This window comes from Lepidochelys olivacea (assembly GCF_965140295.1).
Source record: "Lepidochelys olivacea isolate rLepOli2 genome assembly, chromosome: 1".
Classification (NCBI taxonomy): Eukaryota; Metazoa; Chordata; order Testudines; family Cheloniidae; genus Lepidochelys; species Lepidochelys olivacea.
Genome location: NC_140411.1, coordinates 179,725,401 through 179,745,999, shown reverse-complemented (window position 1 = coordinate 179,745,999; position 20,599 = coordinate 179,725,401).

Below are 20,599 nucleotides of genomic sequence, written 5' to 3'. Positions count from 1 at the left end.
TATCATAGTGCTGGACATTCACTTTCCCATTTTCTCCAGCTATAGAATAATTTGTGGGAGTGAAAAATAGAATTCAACTAAAATTAATGCACTTGGTTTGATACTGACTTCTGTTGCTTATCATAACTAAAATATTTAAGAATAGGAGGATAGTACCCCCCACACACACACTTTAATTCTTAAGTGGATGGATAAATTATGAGTAATTTATCCACTTATATTTCCCTCCATGACTAATAATTGGATTCCTATCAAGTAGAAATCATTATGCAAAAATCCTTCAGAGGTCTGTTAAATCAACACAAAGAGCTCTTGCTAGAGCATAGTCATCCGGACTATCATCAAAACACCCTGCAGGAGGCCAGGCATGCCCTCTGCAGACAAAAGCGCACACCCACAGCCCCCCTCACCAGGAAGGCTCTGTGGTTTTCGTAATTACCTTACGAAATTTACCTTAAATTTCCAGCATTTCAACTAATTCTATTGCTGGTCTATTCATTCCACTCCCTTGCCCCTGGCCACAGCTCCTCAGTACTTCAATTGTTTTACCTGGGCTCAGTCCTCAGTTTCCCCTCCAGCAGTTATTTAAAAAATACAGTCCTCCCATTCTGTGATGAATGTTGAAATGCCCAACTTTAGGTGCCTTGCTGCCTAATGGAATGCACAGCCCTAGGTTAGGCATCTAGACTCCCTATACCATGGATAGTATAGAAAAGACTATGGTAACTGCTCTCTGTGGGTCTGCCTAGGCTTCTCTCCATGTCCACTCTCTCTATGCCCTCCTTCTTTCTGAAAGGAAAGATGTGCTTCACGCAGCTACAACAGAACACAAAACATTTCACTCCAGGCAGCCTTTTCCTCTCCAACCTTTGGCAGGCCCTTTCCAGATACGAAAACTTCCTACCTTCTCTGTGTTATCTACTCTATTTATGTAATCTCTGATCACCCCCAGTCAGTTATAATTAAGTTTCCGCATTATGTACAGCTGGGGAAGAGCTACTGGGTCAGGCAAATCTGAACCCTGGGCTATACTAGAAACTTATATTGGTATAACTACGTTGCTCAGGGGTGTGGAAAAAAAAAAATCACACTGCTAAGCCACACAGTTATACTGACCAAACTCCTGGTGTAGACAATGCTACGTCAATAGAAGAGCTTCTCCTGCCAAGAGGCAATAGCTATCAGCATAGGTAGATCTTCACCAAGTACTACAAAGGCACAGCTGCCCTGATGCAGCTGCAGCGCTGCAAGTGTACATAAGCACTGAGCCGGACTTGCCTTAAAGGATCAGCCAGCCTGTGAAGCCACTGCAAGAATCAAACAATTTTGGCACCGTGAAAATTCTTCGGTCTGGAGGCTTATGTTTTCAGAAGTGACTAGTGATTTCAGGTGCTCAGCTGAGATAACTTAAAAGGCTCAGTTTTTAGAGGGCGGGGCGTGCAAGTTTTTTTCTGAAAAGCAGGCCCTTTCAAGGTGCTGAAAGGGTAAGAGGACTAGGAGGCAGAGAGGTGGGGTAGCTACCAGAGGAGTGAGCAGGCTGGAGGGGGAAAACAAGAAAACCCACCTCCTTCCAGCAGGCTTCTGAAATGCTGCTCAGGGTCGGGACAACACTGCAGAAAGACTAGCAGACGAGACACGGTAGGAAGAGCTCAGGGTACAGCTGGAGTTGGTGAACTTTGATTCAGCTTATCTAGCTGAAAGACCCTGAGCTGGAACCCAGTGGAGTTGGCAGGTCTCGGTTCCCCTATCAATCCCTTGATAGACATAAGAGCAGAGAGGGTTTTCAGATATGTCGGCACCAAGAATAGACTAACACCCCTACCAGCCTGAATGAGCTCAGTTGCCATGACATACCTGGCCAGAGGGGACACCATTGTACTGACACCAATTCACACACCTGACGACCTTTGAGGATTTTTTTGCTTTTGTACTTATGAACTGACTCTCACTGAAACTTAAGTTGTATTTAGACTGCACATCACTTGGGCACTTTTTTTTTTTTACCCCTAGGTCTCAGTGATACAAATTTAGTTTTCAATTGTGTTGCCAAGCCAGCATCAGCAAAGATGCATTGGATCTGGTTTTATACTGAAGGATATCAGTCATTACTGGTGATAGAGTAATCATTTCCTTTGGCTCTAATTAAAAGAATGACACACTCTAGAATACTTTCTAACTATAGCGTCAAGAACAGAGGTTGATCATAGACAGCCTTGCCAATTTAAATTGCTTTCAATTCATGGGGTGGTAAAGAAGCTCAAGTAAGCAGTTGAGAGAAAGGTCAAAAATATGTTTGACACAAAAATAGATAAAGCTCCAAAACGTCAAGGTGTTCTACATGGGTATGTACATATAAAGCACCACTGAAGTCCGTATGAATTTGCACATCACATCACAAAGGTTCAACACTTGGAACAGCTTGCAGGAACAGCCTAAATGTAGCAGAGGAAAAAAAAAAAAAAACCACAGCCACAAAAACACTTGGTAAATGTGACAGCAAACATTCACATTCCACGAAATTTGGGAAGTGAATCTGGGTTTGCTTTGACACATGAAGACAGTGGTGATTTGCAAAACCTGAACAGATTCCATTTTACAACTCAAGTATCTCCAAACTTTGACTGTGTTGCAATTCTGGGTTTGGGTTAAGTACTAGCTCTTCTTACAGACTTTATATTTTCGATAAACAACACTTCTCTCCTCCTCAATTTCACATAAATATTAAAAAAAATAGACTGTGGCTGCAATTTAGGAAAGCACAGAACATGGGAAATGTTAGCTAAGATTCAGGTGAAAACATGTTTACAAACATTTATATTTTCTAGTATTATGCCGAAATAGTAATGTACACGTTCCAGAACTAAAAACGGACTTGGAATGCCAATCACTGGAATGAGATATCATGTTTGTTATCCACTAAATAATTCATTGTTCCATTTTATACTCACAGCCTTTAATTAACTTACTGAGTCAGAGGCATGATACTGCTAATCCTTTCATTTCCCCAAGCCCACCCAAAAAAAATAAATAAAGGTATAAAACGTGAGTATAAGCATAAGACGGAGTTTATTAGGAAGGAATTTTGCATCAGAAAACCTCAAACAGCTGGATCCTTTTCTCCTCAGCTAAGACCACCAGACTGAGTAGCAATTGGTAACAACTACTGGCTTTTTACCCTTGAGGCTCCAAATCATTTGCCCATACAACTGTTTATAGAATCATAGTCAATGATGTAAACTGGATACTAATCAGAGGACTTGTGGCACCTTAGAGACGAACAAATTTATTTCAGCATAAGCTTTTGGGAGCTACAGCTCACTTCATCAGATGCATTCAGTGGCGCTGAAGTCCTCCTTTTCTTTTTGCGAATACAGACTAACACGGCTGCTACTCCGAAACTAATCAGAGTGGCATTTTCCTTCAAAGTTCACTGTATCCATAAGACTTGTAATGAAATTCATTTGTCTGGGAAAAAAATTATAAAGTGGCTTTAAAATTAGGAGTGGAGCTGAATGTTTGAAATTTTTTCCAGAAGTAATTTCATATTTTAAAGCAATATGAAGCCTCTATTTTCCAAAAGCCCCTCAAACATTAGTGTTCCATTCAGCCACAGTTTTGTTTTATCTCCCCTAAAGCTCAAAGTCTCCCTGGCAGCGATTCATCCAGTAAGGAGCAGCTTTTCAAGGCATCAGAGATAGGGACGGGAAAAGGAGGGTGAAACTCTTTGCTTGTATTATCTTCCAGTGGTATTCACTTTAACAAAAAGGATACACAACAGTCAAGTGTTATGACTGTAGGAGGAGCTACTGTGGCTTTACAGTTTAAAAAAAAAGGGATCCCAGTGTCTACTGATCCCTCCATTATGCAGTTCAGGATAAAATCTCTCACTATGCCTGAAGACTCAGGAACCACCACCTACCTTTCTCTTTTTCCTTTATTAAACCTAAATCCTGTTACTTCTTATAGTATATGTTTGTATATATTTTTGATTAGTAAACGTACTTGAGAACATGTATTTTATAGGTATTATAATTGCACACAATCTAATTCAGGAGGCTGTCTGTATGATTCCTTCATTTTTTTTTCCTCCTGGTTCTAGTTTACTTAATTACATATTCCACTAGAGGATCCCTTAGGTCCTCTCATTATTTCTATCTATTTAATGCCAACATATCACTCAGATTGGTTTCTGTGCTCTTATTCACCTTAAAAATGTGTACAGGTTAAAAGACTTGCCTGGTGACTAAAGCTATGACCTCCTCAGGGATAATGCAGCAATATCTGTCTTAACTACAGCAGAAGTCCTGGTAACCCCTGAAGTCACAAGAAAGTTATTTAAGCCTTTGCCTTTTACTAGTTCCAAATAGCCCCTGCTGGGTGAAATCTCCTGCTAGCCTAGAAGACACTTAATCACCTCTGGCTGGATGAGTATTAACAGTTCATTTGCATAAGTACTTGTCATTAAAAAAAAAAGTCTGAAAGCAAATACACTTAATGAAAGGTCACAGTATTAAAACAAAAAGACTTCAAAACCAGTCTCCAATGAGAGACTGCTGAATTGGAATTAATTTGCAAACTGGATACAAGTAACTTAGGCTTGAATAGAGACTGGGAATGGATGGGTCATTACACAAAGTAAAACTAAAAAGAAAAGGAGTACTTTTGGCACCTTAGAGACTAACCAATTTATTTGAGCATCCGATGAAGTGAGCTGTAGCTCACGAAAGCTTATGCTCAAATACATTGGTTAGTCTCCAAGGTGCCACTAGTACTCCTTATCTTTTTACACTTAATGATAAAGTCCTTATTAACTCTTTCATACCTGAAGTTGGATTCCTCAGCCTGGCAAGAGCTGCCTGATTTATCTGCGATGAAGAAATTCAGTATCTTGCACATCAGTATTCCCATTCAATGATTATTTGAAGACAGGGGATTCCATTTACTCTATGAGTGCTTGGTTTCAGAGTACCAGCCATGTTAGTCTGTATTCTCAAAAAGAAAAGGAGTACTTGGGGCACCTTAGAGACTAACCAATTTATTTGAGCATTTAGAGACTAATCAATTTTGGTTAGTCTCTAAGGTGCCACAAGTACTCCTTTTCTTTCTATGAGTGCTTGACTCCTGTAATTTCTGAAGAACCATTACTTTGAAATTGCTGGTATAAAGTCAAGAGCTGACAGATGTTTAAAACATAAAAGTTATATTAAAACCTAATAGGTGAGGTAGTATTTCCTACAGGATAGGATACTCAACTGGGTATTAAGACACATAGGTTCTAATCTCAGCTTTACCATTTACCTGCTGGTTGGGCAAACCACTTTGCCTCTGTGCCTCAATTTTCCCAATCTGTAAAATGGGGATAATGATACTTCGCTCCTTTGTAAAGTGCTCTGAAATCTGATATACAATAATTAGATATTAATAAGAGCAGCATGCCATCATTTTTACATAATCATTGCCATCTTAATAATTGGGAGATATATTTTTCTATAAAAGTAAAGTGAGGAGGAAATTTATTAACGTGCAGATCGTATGAATTGCTAAATGTCTTTGATAAAGGTGCCAAGTTCTCTCAACTACCTTCTGGTGAGTACACTCAGCAATTGCTAGTAGGAGCTCATGTATTTGATAGATCTGGCCCTTACACAGTGCAGTAGCAGGAGTTCAACTGACAGCCCTGTTGACAACATTCTTTAAGCATCAGCATCAATAGGATCCAGAAAGTACACCACCACGTGTGCCACTGTCTTTTCACAACAATTCCCCCTTAACTACCATTTATTACCTCTTCCATAGAAGCAAAACCTGCTCTATCACTATGTAAGCCTGTTCTCTTTTCTGATGTTCTAAATTGTATTTTAGATCTATAAAGTATTTTCTATATGATTTACAGCACACATCTTTAGTATCAAGGGCCCTATCTTGCAACCCCTCAAGTCATGGCAAAATTGTCCCATATTGATTCCAATAATGCAACACAACACATGCATTCAGGGATGTGACTGTTAAATCTCTCAACTCAGACAGTTTTCCCCATCTACCACAGTGACATCTTATGGTAATGTCCACCTGAGGCTTCCCCTGCTGAAGTTAGCAATAAGCATTTTGCCTCATTCTTAATGTTTATGATAAAATAGGACTTAAAATATATTTGAACAGTTGCGTGAAAAAATGAAAATATCCCTGCATTTTAACAGAAAAATGGACTCAACATTCTAAACAGACTTGGAGAGAACATAGTGCTGACGGCATGTTTTTAAGCTTGAAACATTTTACTTCTCAGGAGCCGAGAACCTCTCCTTTAATAGTTATCTTGTTTGTCAGGCTTAATCTCAAAACAAACAAGGTGTAATGAAGCATTAGTGGCATTTTATATATAGTTCATTATAGGGTTTAGTGCACTAGTGAATTTTTAACTAGCACTAGCAGAGACTACACAGACCAGTTAATACAAAACACATTCGTATGCTTTAGAAATCACACCCCAGAGCACACATTGCCCCATCACATAGACAAGTCCTAATTCTGTCTCAAGTTAATCCATCTGAGAACTGGACAAGTTCAATTTTGTTCAGCTTTATTCTGTAACAATGTTCAGTGGTCTCACTGGACAGCCAGTAGCTTGTAAGATAGTGTGTGTTTTGTGTGTGCCCTTCTTTCAGGTAGGAAAGTGGCTTTGATTTTTTTTTTTTTTTTTTTACAGCAGTTGGCAGTCCCCTTGATGATCTCTACTATTTTGTAGACCCTAAACACCTCTGGGCTTGTGCCACATACAAAAGCGTAGAATATTTTACCTATTCCAATTTCTCCACACTGCCATTTGCTTCCAGGGGAATTTAGAAGCCCCACCCCCAGACACTCTTCCAGTTTTCTGCCAGGTTCCTTCCAGAATGAAGTATTTGAGAGGCTGCATTTGGTTAAGTTTTTATGAGAGATTCAGTTTTCTTTTAATCACAACGTAATCAAGATGTGACACACATATATGCTTTAAAAACAAAGCCCCAATTATATGATGTGTATCAGGGGGACAAAGATAAAAACTCATGTAACATGGCAAGGGGCAGTATCCACTGACTCCATTCCATAATATTACCCTAAAAGCCTTAATTTATGCACAAATCAGATACAAAATAGGCAGTAGCAATAAGAGCACTTTGTACGTACAGGGAGAAATTAAATATTAGGATAGCAAAAAACACCACTCACCCCCTTTGTGTACAGATTTAAGCTCAACATGGGGAATGACAACTCCCTCATTTAAAAAAAAAATGTTATAAGGGAATGAAAAATAGGGGTTTAGAATAGAACGCCTCCTTCAAATCTAACAAGAGCATTACACAGTATTGCCAACTGCAGGAGTTCAAAAACCAAATCAGACCCCAAAACTCATGAGATCAGCTCCCACAGCATAAGATTTAAAGTTATACACATTCTCTCTCTAAAAATGGGTGTGTGAGTGAGAGAGAGACTCTCCTCTGATTTTTTACTTCATCCTGCTCACTCTTAAAGCTGTGAAACAGCAGTGACATCTCACAAATTTAGTGAAGCAATGTTGGTCCCCAATACTAAAGCTCTCACTAGCAGGGCCAACTGAAGTCAGGGCCCAACTGGGGGCACTGAAAATATATAGTCAGAAATAGGCCCTGCTCTGAAAAGCTTATATTGTGATTTAGGAGCTGCAACTAGGATTCACCATAATTCTCTCATTTAGGATATGTCCATACTGCAAGCCCAGGTGCCTTTGCAGCATGCTGTGACATGGTGCTCAACTCACCACAGGTGGAACCTCCTCCTGGCCATTTGGGGGATTAGCTTTGCAAGGGCAATAATACCCCTTTCCATGATTGCATGCTTTCTCTCTCTCGGTCTGCAGCCCTTCCAGCTCACTGAACTACTACTGTCTCTTCATGACTCAGTTCTCCAGCCAGGTCACTATACATGTTTTCCCCTTGCAGAGGATCAAAAAGTCTTTCTTCAGCAATCTTGGACAGCCTTTCCATTCACTGCCTCATTGCCAGTTTCTCCATCTTCGGTAGTCCTCTCACTCACTACCCCACATCCTCCATGACTGGCAGAGAAACCCAGGTCTGCCTTCTAATCTGGGTTCCAGCTCAGGGACCCTCTAATTAGCAGCCAAGGTCTGCTTGCTGCCTTTCCCACCTATTGGGCTCTCCCCATCCTCTTTGTTTACCAGCCTAACAACTCCCTCCTCAGGAATAACTGCAGGCTACCTGTCCCTACAACCTGCAAACACTCCTTCCTTCTCCCAGGGAATGACTACAGATTCTCCTAGCAGCCCCTTCTGCTTCCAGTTTTCTGTCTTAATACATCTAACACAGCTCATTCCTCCCCAGCTGGGCTCCCTCCCTGAGTCAGGGGATTGCTTAGGCACCTGATTCCTCTCAGTTGTGGCCTATCAGGTTAATAAGCCCCATCTCAATCTACATTAACCCTTTCATAGCTGGGGGGTGGGGGGGTGAACACCCCATCCCACCTGGGTAGACATTCAAATAGTAGTGTAGACATGGTGTGACGGGCTTCAGCATGGACTAGCAATGTGAGTATGTACTGAAGGTCTCAAGTGCTTCTACTGCTGTGCTGAATCCCGCACTGCTACATCTACACTTCTGTTTTTAGCCATGGTATGGTGGATAAAGCTAGCCACATATGTCTACCCCGTGATTGCCATACAGTCATACCCATCATATGGAAACAATTTTTAATCCCTGATGAGCTAGGTAGGATTCTTGGCACCTGAGTTGCACATTTTTTCTGAGATTGTGTGACCAAGTAAACAAGACTGAGGGCTCGTCAGCATGGCCCTGCGTTTGGACAACAAGGATGTGAATAGCAGCACACACCAAATTGCTGCCCTATAACTCCTCTATGTGGATGCTGTAGATGTGAATGAAAAGGGTCCTGCTTTACATTAATGTTGTCCTGTTTGAAGAGGACTATGTTAATGCAAATTAGGAAGCTTTTAGTTTACCTCTTAGCACACTTTGATGTACACTCATATTCACATTCCCATAATCCAAACTGTGGTCAGTGCAGACATGACCTTAGATTTTTATTGTTAGAGAGATAAGTCTATTCCTAGCTCTTCCTGATGTGACCTTGTGCAAGCTCTCAGTTATGTTGTCTGTGAAATAGCAGCTAGGAGAGAGAGAAGATCACTGCACCACAGAGGAGGCAACAGACGGGTAAGGAGAACTGACTGACAAACATTCTTCCTCCCAAGAAAAAAAGAGTCTTCATCCTGAATTGGGATGAAAGATCGCAGATTCCAAAATTTTTGTAGGAGCCAATGATTGAGAAAATTTCACTTTGGAAGAACAAAAACATATATATATATATATATATCTCCTCATATGGAAGCTGTTCCATACCCATAATCATTTTTATTGCCCTTTGAAGAATCTAGCAACAGAGCTCACAGTCCATTGTTGAATTGCCTGGCAGAAGCTCGACCCCATGTTGCGACCATATTTTCCTCACCAGAGCTGTGTGCTGTTGTCACATTGGTTGAGTTCTAAGCCTTAAAGAGACAGAGTAGTAGAAATAAAAAAGAACTCTGGTATTCAACCACTTATGTGTAAAACACCCCATTAACTCAAAAAAGTCTATCTACACTAGTGTACAATATTCCTTCTGAGTGTTACGCCTCCCTTCTCTTTCCTCCCTTTTATGTTTTATTCACAAATTTCAATTGTCTAGTTTTTTTTAAGGAAAATATATTGATACATCAAAGATCATTTTTCTGCTTACCTCTAAACTGGTTATGTATGTGAATCTGCAGTCACACAACTTCGTGCCTTGATGCCATTAGATATCATGCTTATACATACAATTAGTATGATGATAGGTCTGATATAATTAACAGTCAAATAAAAGTTAAGCAGGGATAAGCCAGGTCCGTACTTCGATGGAAAACATTTTATTCTGTCTACCTAACACCCCCCCCTACAGTTTCAGCTCAAGACCATATTTTTTTGATTTTGTGACACACTGTAATATGTAGTTACTTTGCACTGTTAAACAATATGTTGTTTATAACTCAGAGAGTGCTGCATTCCAACTGTAGACACGGTGATCCCTCTGTTGTAAGTTACCATAGGTATCTATTTCCTAAGAGCACGTGTCTGCAAAGAAGGCTTTTGGAAGTCTCTGTGTAGCAAAGCCCAACAAACAACAATGTTCTGATTGGTAATACCAGTTTGGACATTACTAGAATTCTCAAAAAGAAAAGGAGTACTTGTGGCACCTTAGAGACTAACCAATTTATTTGAGCATGAGCTTTCGTGAGCTACAGCTCACTTCATCAGATGCTGAGCTGTAGCTCACGAAAGCTCATGCTCAAATAAATTGGTTAGTCTCTAAGGTGCCACAAGTACTCCTTTTCTTTTTGAGAATTCTAGTAATGTCCAAACTCCTTTTCTTTTTGCGAATACAGACTAACACGGCTGTTACTCTGAAACCTACTAGAATTCTGTTATTCTCATCCATTTCAGAATGCTGCTGCTGCCACGCCCTGGAAAATGCTATAGCACCAGAAAACAAGCATAGATCTGCACTGATTATCCCTACCTGAATGAGTGAAAACGTGTCCTTAGTCTATTAAAAAGTGCTGCAAACCAGGCTAACATTATAAACTTAATGGCCAGACTCCTGTGTGTCACGCTTGGACTAGGTTTAACTGTTCTGGAACAATGTCTCTACTAATATACATTAGGTACAATTAGGCTTTCCATGTACAGCAGGAATTTGTGTTTGACAAAGGTTTTTATTATCAAGCTATTTTATGGAGCCAGTACAAACAAAAGGCCACTTTCCACCTGCACATGTTTGATTTCCCATGTTACTCATTAGTGTACAACAGAGTGCTGGTGCAGTAAGGGTCATGTCCCAGATGCATCTACTTATACCCGATCTCTCTAAAAACACATTGCCAAAAGAAGGCATGTACTACTTAGTGATCTCCAGCAAACCCCACCAAATAATTGAGGTTCTGTTTTTTGAAGTGTGTGTGGTGGGTGGGGGGAGAGATCACTTCTTCTCCTCCATCTGAATGTGGTATGCATTGTTAGCACTAGATATGACAGACAGCTTTGAGCGCTAAATGCAGCTGCATATTGATCAGCATGGGCAGACTGTCATGAGGCACTTATCTTACTCTACCCTATGGAAAAAACCTTGGAACATTGTGCTCCTTTGTTACGGAGTAAAGATGCACAGGCCCAGGTATGGATTTTGCAATAAATTTGTAGCAGAGAAAGAAGAGGCTTCTGGATGTGTGTGTTAAACAATACAGATCCTGCAGGGTTTGGTTCAGAGGGTATCGGCAGAATGGCTTTTCTAAGTAGCTCTGTCCCTGCACGGGTGATGCTATAATCCTCTATTTGTTTTGACTGGATCTGTGACCCATCCTTGATTCCAAGTATTTAAGAATATCTGTGTGATTTATAGTTTGGGAGCCTTTGTATTCCCTATCCTTCACATACCATGGTTTTATAGAGTAAATATAATCAGGAATTAAAAACAGAGCATGATCCACTGACACACAGAAATGGAAGAGGGGTGAACAAAAAACTGACCGAATTCTCCTGTTGGACTCTAATTATTCCATTGGTTGGGTGTAAACAGACTGCTTTTTATTAGTTATTTTAGGCTGATAAAATCTCATGCTCTAAAACTAGAGCTGGGCCCAAGTTACAAAGTTTGGATTCTAATACACACTTCACTAAAGCTTTGGAATGTTTTGGGATTTCAACCCCTCTGTATATTTAATTCAAATAAATACTGAAGTGACCTAATCTTTGTTAAAAAAAAATGTAAACAATGACAAGGACACATCAATTATAACTTTCAACAAAATCTAGAGTGAATATTGCAAGGGGCTTTTGGAGTTTATACAGAGTCCATTTGATTTCTTTTTAAATGCTAGATTTAAAAAACAAATATCATAGATTAATACAACATCTACACTACAGTTTGAAAAGTATGGAACTCTTCTGGCAGCTTTCCCTCAGTTACTGCATTCCTAATTATCAAGGTGAACATGTTTAATTTGCTTTATCTACCCTTTACCTTTAAAATTGAATATTCTCACTGGATTTGAGCGAAACACAGCTGGAAACAGTAGATAAATGCAGACATTTCTGATGGAGACCAAAGTGTCTCTCAGATGTTCCTTCAAATGTGCTAAAAAGGCTACAAACTGAGTCACTTCCACAGTAATGGGATTAGAAATAGCCTGCAGGGAAGCATGTACCAAATGGTGCCAGCTAGCAAGGATTATAACAAAACTCTGTGACATTATGAAAATACCTCAGAGTGAGGCTCTGGGTCCTGAGGTACTGCTTGCCAATTCTAAAGAATGTGTCTCATTAAAATGACTGGAGTGTGTTGAAGCAATGATATGTGTAGAAACATGATCTTCCTGATAGCTAAGTAGCTAATCTTTTTCAAGCATCTTGTCAGTTGACCAAACACATAAATGTCAATTAAAACTGAAAGAAAAATAAGTCATAGGGTGTCCAAAAATCTTTGAGACTTTTGGTTTTAATAAAAGTTCAGGCTCAGGGTGAATTTCACATTTCAATAAACATGTGTTGAGAAACAAAAACATATTTAAAACATAGTATATTATGGAAAAATACTTGGATTGAATAAGGAATATGTTCAAACTGGAAGCTAGATACTATGGTATTTTCAAAGATCTAAACAGAGCTCCTAATAACTTCCAGTGGGAGTTGTGGGTGCTCAGCACTTCTGAAAATCAGACTCACAGTTTCCTCCACTTGGCAGCCAAAAGGAGATGCCACTGTTTAAACTTTTCCCAGGAACACCTAATTTACACATTGGAGCTGTGTGGGAACCATAATTCTGATGTCATGGACAAGTCTGATTTTGACATTTGTTTATTTCCAAACAAGAATGACAAAGAATTTAGAAATTTCCCACAACATGAAATTTGATTGATTTTTATTTTGGCTCAATCGAAACATTGGGTAGAATCTGACATTTTAATTTGTTTAATGCTTATAAATTAAGATTGAAGGAATAAAAGTGTTTTTGAAACAAAATCTGAACATTACATTCAAAAAATGCCCCAAACAGTATTTTTTTCCAAAACAAAGTTTTGTTGAAATCAACACATCCTATGGGAAGTTTTGGTTTGGACATAACAGCATTTTTCTGAAGGAAAAATAACGTTATCCAAAATATTTTGATCAGTTCTGCTAAACAATACATCTTATTGAATTTTAATATTAAGAAATGCTTTTTAAAACAATAATTGAGTTAAAAATTGCATCAAGTTGGTAAGATTATTGATACAAAGGAAATTAAGTTTAACCCTCTACATGTGGTTTCCGAATCTTTAAAGATAGTGTGCTCGTACACAGGAATGTAAATTTAGAAAATATAGTTACAGTAAATAAAATAATCTATGGTTCCTCATTGACTTCAGTGAAACTATTCACAGTGTATATAAACACATAGGTAAATCTTTGAGGGTTAGAGCCTAATTTTTTATTACTGTAGTCATAGTTTTAGGTAAAAAATAGCTCCTTGTTGTTTTTTTTAAAAGTGCAACAAAGACTGACTGTTTTTTATGCATTATGGCCCAATCTAAAAACACGCACATGCTTAATACCAGGAGTAGTAGCACTGTACGCTAAAGTTAAGCATGCGTTAACATCATGTTTGCAGGACTGGAATTTATATGTTCCAGCGTTTAATTGTACATATAACATGTATGATGTTAATACTACTATTGCAAAAATGATGCTATAACTCGACTATTTTGATTATACGTAAAACAATACGGAAATTTATGATGCTGTGATCTTTTGATCTAAGTGTGGTGGATTAACCAGGTGACCGGGAGACAGAATTTTATTAACAAAGCCAGCAGATGGCACTGTTATTCTCACCCATTTGTTATAGCAGTCATTGTTACACAAGCAATAAGTGAGACACTCCTATGATATAAAGGGAGGATAATACCGCCTGTGTGCAGGTAATAAAAATGATGCATAATAAAATGCACCTATGTTAGCCCATTTTACATTTCGCCATTTGGCACAGTTTCCTAGAAACAGTCTTTTTGGCTTTGAGTTTTCGGATTACTTAGATTTTAAATACGAACGAACACCCGGTAAATAATTTATTAATACTTGTTCAAATAAAAACACCAAACTGATCAGGGCATGGAGGTGAATGAAAGATAGACACAGGGATGGATGCAACATTATTACCTTAAAAATGGCAGGGAGCACTGCCCTCCCTCCCCACTCACAAACAAGGTATTTAATTGGGCCCAGTGCAAGGTTCAGGGCTCCTACCATATAATCAGGAGCTTGAGTAAACATTCTTCAGTCTAATCTCTTGGACTCAGCTCACTTCTGAATCCTTTTGCCCTTCCCCTGTGAGAGGGGATGATAAAGGGTACCAGAGGGGTACCAAGTCCCTCCTTCTCTTTATGGACCAAAAATACTGCAATGCTTCTCAGAGGTAAACAGGGTTGAGGCATCTAGCTATCACCTCCCTTTAGTGTAAGGAAGCCTGGTTGGTGCCTACCATGGGTCAGCTCCCCAACTCCACCAGCCACAGGCAACACAAGCACTCCCCTCTAGGCCTCGCAGGACCTGCTATCACTCTACAGGTTAGCGATTGAAACATCCCAACCTTTGAGCATCTCCCTAGAGTGTCCTGCTCCTGGTCCACTGGACACTTGCAGCATTCACAGATTTGCTCTTCCAAAGAAATAGTATACCCCAAATTACCAGATCCCCCTGAGATCACTGCTATACTTAGCACATAGCACTTAAATAGGTTTATAATGAAATCAAGTGTAAGTTTATTTAGCAAAGCACAGAGATTCAAGTCGTAGCAAGTAGAAGTATTGGAAACAAATGGTTACATATCAAATAAAATCATTACATGCATTCTAGAGTCTAGACCTAATTAATCCCTTTCTTGAGACAAGCACTCTGTCAGATTGCCTTCTTGGTGAAGGATCCCTGTAGAACCCTATTCATACCCCATGACCTCTGCATGTTGGCACCAACGGATCCCTGAATTACAGCTCCACTCACCATATTCTGAGCCTCATTTTCCTCTGGCAGCTGGCCCTTTGAGCCTTTAACTGAACTGGACATCAGCCACAAGCTGCAATCAACTAACATTCCAAAATTACCTCCTAACATTAGAATTCCTATTCTTACTCCATTAAACCTAAGCTGGGCCTCCAAAGTGCTGCAAGAAAAAAGAAAGAAAGAAACAGCTCGATACACTGCAACTATAGGGAGGGTGGGAAGGGCAGCAATCCAGCAAGATGACCCCTGGATTCCTGTGAAGCTTTAAATTAAGAGGGTGGGCCATAAACTCCCCTAATGCACCTGACTGGCCAATAGTAGGCAGAGAAGCCCCTCTCCCATGCACAATTCCACCTGCACTTTGAGGAACAAGCAGGAGTTCAGTTCCAACATGTCTAGACATGTATTCTCTCCTCCACATCCCAGGAGTTGGTCACCTCCTTGCCGGTCTGACCTAACTTCACCTCTGCTGGGACAAGGAGGGGCATTTACGTATGCAATTTTTTTTCCTGTGAATATTCTAGCAACATTTTTAAAACAGCAAACTTGAGGAAAATATTCTAATATATCAGCAGAAGAATATTTCAAAATTTGTGATTTGAGTATGCCCACAAGCAATACATTCAGGGAATAGAATTGTACTGTATATGATGTTAACACTAACGAAGGCATTGCAAATTTCAGATATCAACATTATATACTGGAATGATATTTAATGTCTCCATTACTTGTTTGCAACTGCCTCCCTTAATGCAAGAGAAGCAAAATCTCCACAAAAGTTAGGACAGAGCAGTTTTACTTCAAGAAACTGAACAAAATATTTTTATTATATATATTACGCCATTTGATTTTGGTCAGTCCAATAATAAAAATTAGAACAAACTAATAATTCATATAAAAACTCATTTAGCAAATTCCAGTTTTGTTTTGTTTGTGAATTTACCATGAAATGTACTCTTGAGTTTAGGATCTGATCCCCACGTGAATAACTTAACCACATGAGTATTTTCATTGACGCCAGAGTAAGACAGGAGTGAATAAGGGCTCTTTGCATTCTCCATGGTTGTATATAGAAAAAAACATAAGCTAGTAGGCTCCAGTATTTTGCAACTATTTAAGGAAAAATTATTTGAGCCTAATTTCCCACTTTCCCAAGTGGGAAGCTTAATAATAACTGATTATAATACTTGGCACCTATGTGCCACCTTCCTCTGAGGACTGCAGATTACATCACAGTACAATTTAAGATTCAATGTCTATTTGAAGTAAGTAAACACCTCATCTATTGTACATATGAATAAGCTGAAGCATTAAGGCCTGTTTTTTTCAGAAGATGTTGAGCACTCAGTTCCAATGAAAATCAAAGTGACCTGAGGATGCTCAGCATCTTCTACGGTGTGTGGGAGAGGAGATGGTATAAATGACTTGTCCAAGATCACACAACAAAATTAATGGCAGAAATAGAGCTCAGGATTCTGAACTCCTGGTCATGTATTTGAACCAGAGCAGCACAGCACCTTCCCTTAAACTCAGCAAATGTCTTACGGAATACAGGGGTGAGAAACAAACAGAGAGATTAAACACTCCCAAAAACCAATGAAAGGACAATAAATGACAATACAGCTTTATGACAGATGTGTTAAACAATCTAGGAGAGGGATATTCTTTCTGTACTTCTGGAAATCCTGGTGTCACACCAACAATACAAGCTGTTACCTGTCCATGTGTCCATAATCATTAGTATTTGTCTTGCTCCTGCCTTTGCTTTTTTCATCAAAGTCCTTGTTGCATTAACAAAGAACTGGTTGTTGGCTTGCATTAATTCAGTCAGTCCAAGCAGTGTTGGGGGTTGTGATGTTCCCCTGGTGTTATCTGGACTGGTGATCTGCTAGGTCACTCCAATCTTCAACTCTGGGAGCCAGCCTTACCCTGCTCTGCTGTGAGAACCCGCACTCCCGAGCTGTTCACACACAACCTTTAGCATGTAAGCTGCTCCCAGTACGTGAGTGAGCACTTTTGGCCAGCTGCTACTTGGATTGTGCAAGTGAGTGACACTAGCCAATATCTCCAGTCCCAGACACAACCCTAGGAACCTCCCCCTTGCAGTGTCCAGTTATATCTGCTCGAAGCTGCAAGCTTATATGAGTTCATCAATTTAACACAGACATTGATGTGTACCAGGCTTGTCATTCCAAGGGGAGTCTGACATGCTTCGAACCAAACACACTGCTTCAGGTAGAATAAACAAACAAATTTATTAACTACAAAAGATAGATTTTAAGTGTTTGTAAGTCACAGCTCAAACAGTCAGATTTGGTCAAATGAAAGAAAAGCAAAACACATTCTAAGCTGATCTTAACACTTTCAGTGCCATTACAAACTTAGATGCTGCTCACCACAGGCTGACTGGTTGTCCTTCAGCCAGGCTTTCCCCTTTGATCAGTGCTTCAGTCGCTTGGTGGTGATGTCTGTAGATGGATATGGAAGAGAGAGAGAGGATGGCAAACGTCTCTCCCTTTTATCATGTTCTTTCTTCCATCATGGCTTTGCTCCCCCCCCCCCCCCAGAGTCAGGTGAGCATTACCTCATTGTACCCAAACTGACAAAGGGAAGTGACTCACTCGAGCATCCAACAGATCCTTTGTTACTGCCTAGGCCAGTGTCCTTTGTTCCTGTGAGGCTGGGCTGGGTTTGTCCCATACATGCCCTGATGAGGTGTAAACTTCCCCTCTGCTCCTGGAGATTTTTTGCCTGAGCTTGTTTTAAGCCATGAGGACACATTTTCAGCCTCATAACTATATACATGAAAATACAACCTATAACATAACTATAACATCACTATAACAACAATACTCAGTGCATCATTAGCCTTCCGAAGAACACACGACACAATCATAGTATAAGGATGAACATAGGGTTGCAGGGGTTCCCCCAAGGTACAGAGTGTCAAATGGGTGGGGGGTGGGGATGTTCAGAGGGGGCAGGGAATTCCTTAAAATTCTTTCCTCTTTTTCATTCTCATCCTGTTTGGCATTAGTATTGACAGAGATATTATTAGGAACTTATTAAGACATCACTGCTATGGCGACCCTCCTTATATAATTGTAGCCCTCAATGCTTTTTATTGATACAGGCCAAAATTTACAAAAAAATAAGAGCCTAAAGTTAAGCTGAGTCACTGTTACAACCCTGAACAAGTGGCCTACTTTTCAAACCCAGTGAGGTCAATAGTAGGGGTTGAGTGCTCAGCATTTGGAAAGTCAAATACAGATTTAGGAGCCCAGCTGCAGGTTCTTACTGTTTAAAAATCTTAGACATATATTTCGCTGTGTAAGCTATTTGTGATTTCTCTCAGCTCCCAGGTTTTCACTCACTGAGTTAGCCTTACCAACAATTTCAAGCTCAACTAGTAGCACTGGAAATATAAGTGAAGTGCATTTATTTGTCAAGCTATTATACTTGTCAGTATAAAGACTTTATTCATATAAGCATTTTGTTTTTAAAAGCTGGGCAGACCTCACATATAAATACTGTTTGGTATTAAATCATGTTTATTGGAAACCTTTAAAATCATGTGCTGTATTATTTTGCTGTTCTTATCACAGCAAGAAACACTTGTAAATCCAATAAAACTGAAATGAGACTATATCCCCATGTCTCTGTAAACTTATATTTCCATATGTGATGTACTGCAGTTCAGCTGAACTTCACTATGGTTTAGTTTCTTCCTCAAACACTTTCAATTCCCTGACTACCAAGAATACTCCTGTAAAGGCAGCCTACTCTATTAGTGCATTGGGCACATTAATATCAAAGTCATCTGTTCCTTAATGTACTTTGTACAAATATTTTATTAAATAAATGACAGGAATCTTATTTGGCTGATGTTCATCCTGTTACTTTAGGATTGCATGCTTCCAGCGTAATCCTAGGGTATGTCTACACTACAAAATTAGGTCGAATTTATAGAAGTCGGTTTTGTAGAAAGCATTTTTATACAGTCGATTGTGTTTTTCCCTCACAAATGCTCTAAGTGCATGTAGTCGGCGGAGTATGTCCACAGTACCAAGACAACCGTTGACTTCCGGAGCGTTGCACTGTGGGTAGCTATCCCACAGTTCCCGAAGTCTCTGCGGCCCATTTGAATTCTGGGTAGAAATCCCAGTGCCTGATGGGGCTAAAACACTGTCGTGGGTGGTTCTGGATACATATCATCAGGCCCCCTTTCCCTCCCTCCTTCTGTGAAAGCAAGGGCAGACAATTGTTTTGTGCCTTTTTTCTTGAGTTACCTGTGCAGATGCCATACCATGGCAAGCATGGAGCCCGCTCAGGTAACCGTCACCGTATGTCTCCTGGGCGCTGGCAGACGCGGTACTGCATTGCTCCACAAGCAGCAGTTCATTGCCTTTTGGCATCAGACAGTGCAGTATGACTGGTAGCTGTCGTCGACGTAGTCCTGGGTGCTCTTTTAACTGACCTCGATGAGGTCGGGGTGCCTGGGCAAACATGGGACTGACTCAGCCAGGTCATTTCCCTTTTAAATTTTGTCTCATGGCGATTGAGTCCTACTGGCAGTGCACTGTCATTTAATCAGCAGCCAGCAGAAGATGATGACCAGCAGTCATACTGCACCGCCTTCTGCCAAGCACTCAGGAGATGATGATGGCTAGTGGTCATACTGCACAGCCTACTGCCAGCAAGATGTATAAAGATAGATGAAGTGGCTCAAAACAAGTAATAGACCAGATTTCTTTTGTGTTCATTTTCTCCTCCCTCCCTCCATGAAATCAACGGCCTGCTAAACCCAGTTTTGAGTTCTATCCTTGAGGTTTTGAGGGGGCCATTCAGTTTCTCACAAAGCCACCCCCTTTGTTGATTTTAATTCCCTGTAAGCCAACCTTGAAAGCCATGTCGTCAGTCGCCCCTCCCTCCATCAGGGCAATGGCAGACAATCGTGCAGACGCCATACCATGGCAAGCATGGAGCTTGCTCAGCTCACTTTGGCAATTAGGAGCACATTAAACACCACGCAAATGGTCCAGCAGTCTATGCAGCACCAGAACCTGGCAAAGCGAAACCAGGCAAGTAGACGACGTCAGCACGGTGACGAGAGTGATGAGGACATGGACACACGCATCTCTCAAAGCATGGGCCCTGGCAATGTGGGCATCATGGTGCTAATGGGGCAGGTTCATGCGGTGGAATGCCGATCCTGGGCTCGGGAAACAAGCACACACTGGTGGGACCGCATAGTGTTGCAGGTCTGGGACGATTCCTAGTGGCTGCAAAACTTTTGCATGCATAAGGGCACTTTCATGGAACTTTGTGACTTGCTTTCCCCTGCCCTGAGGTGCAAGAAGACCAAGATGAGAGCAGCCCTCACAGTTGAGAAGCAAATGGCAATAGCCCTGTGGAATCTTGAAACACCAGACAGCTACCGGTCAGTCGGGAATCAATTTGGAGTGGGCAAATCTACTATTGGGGCTGCTGTGATGCAA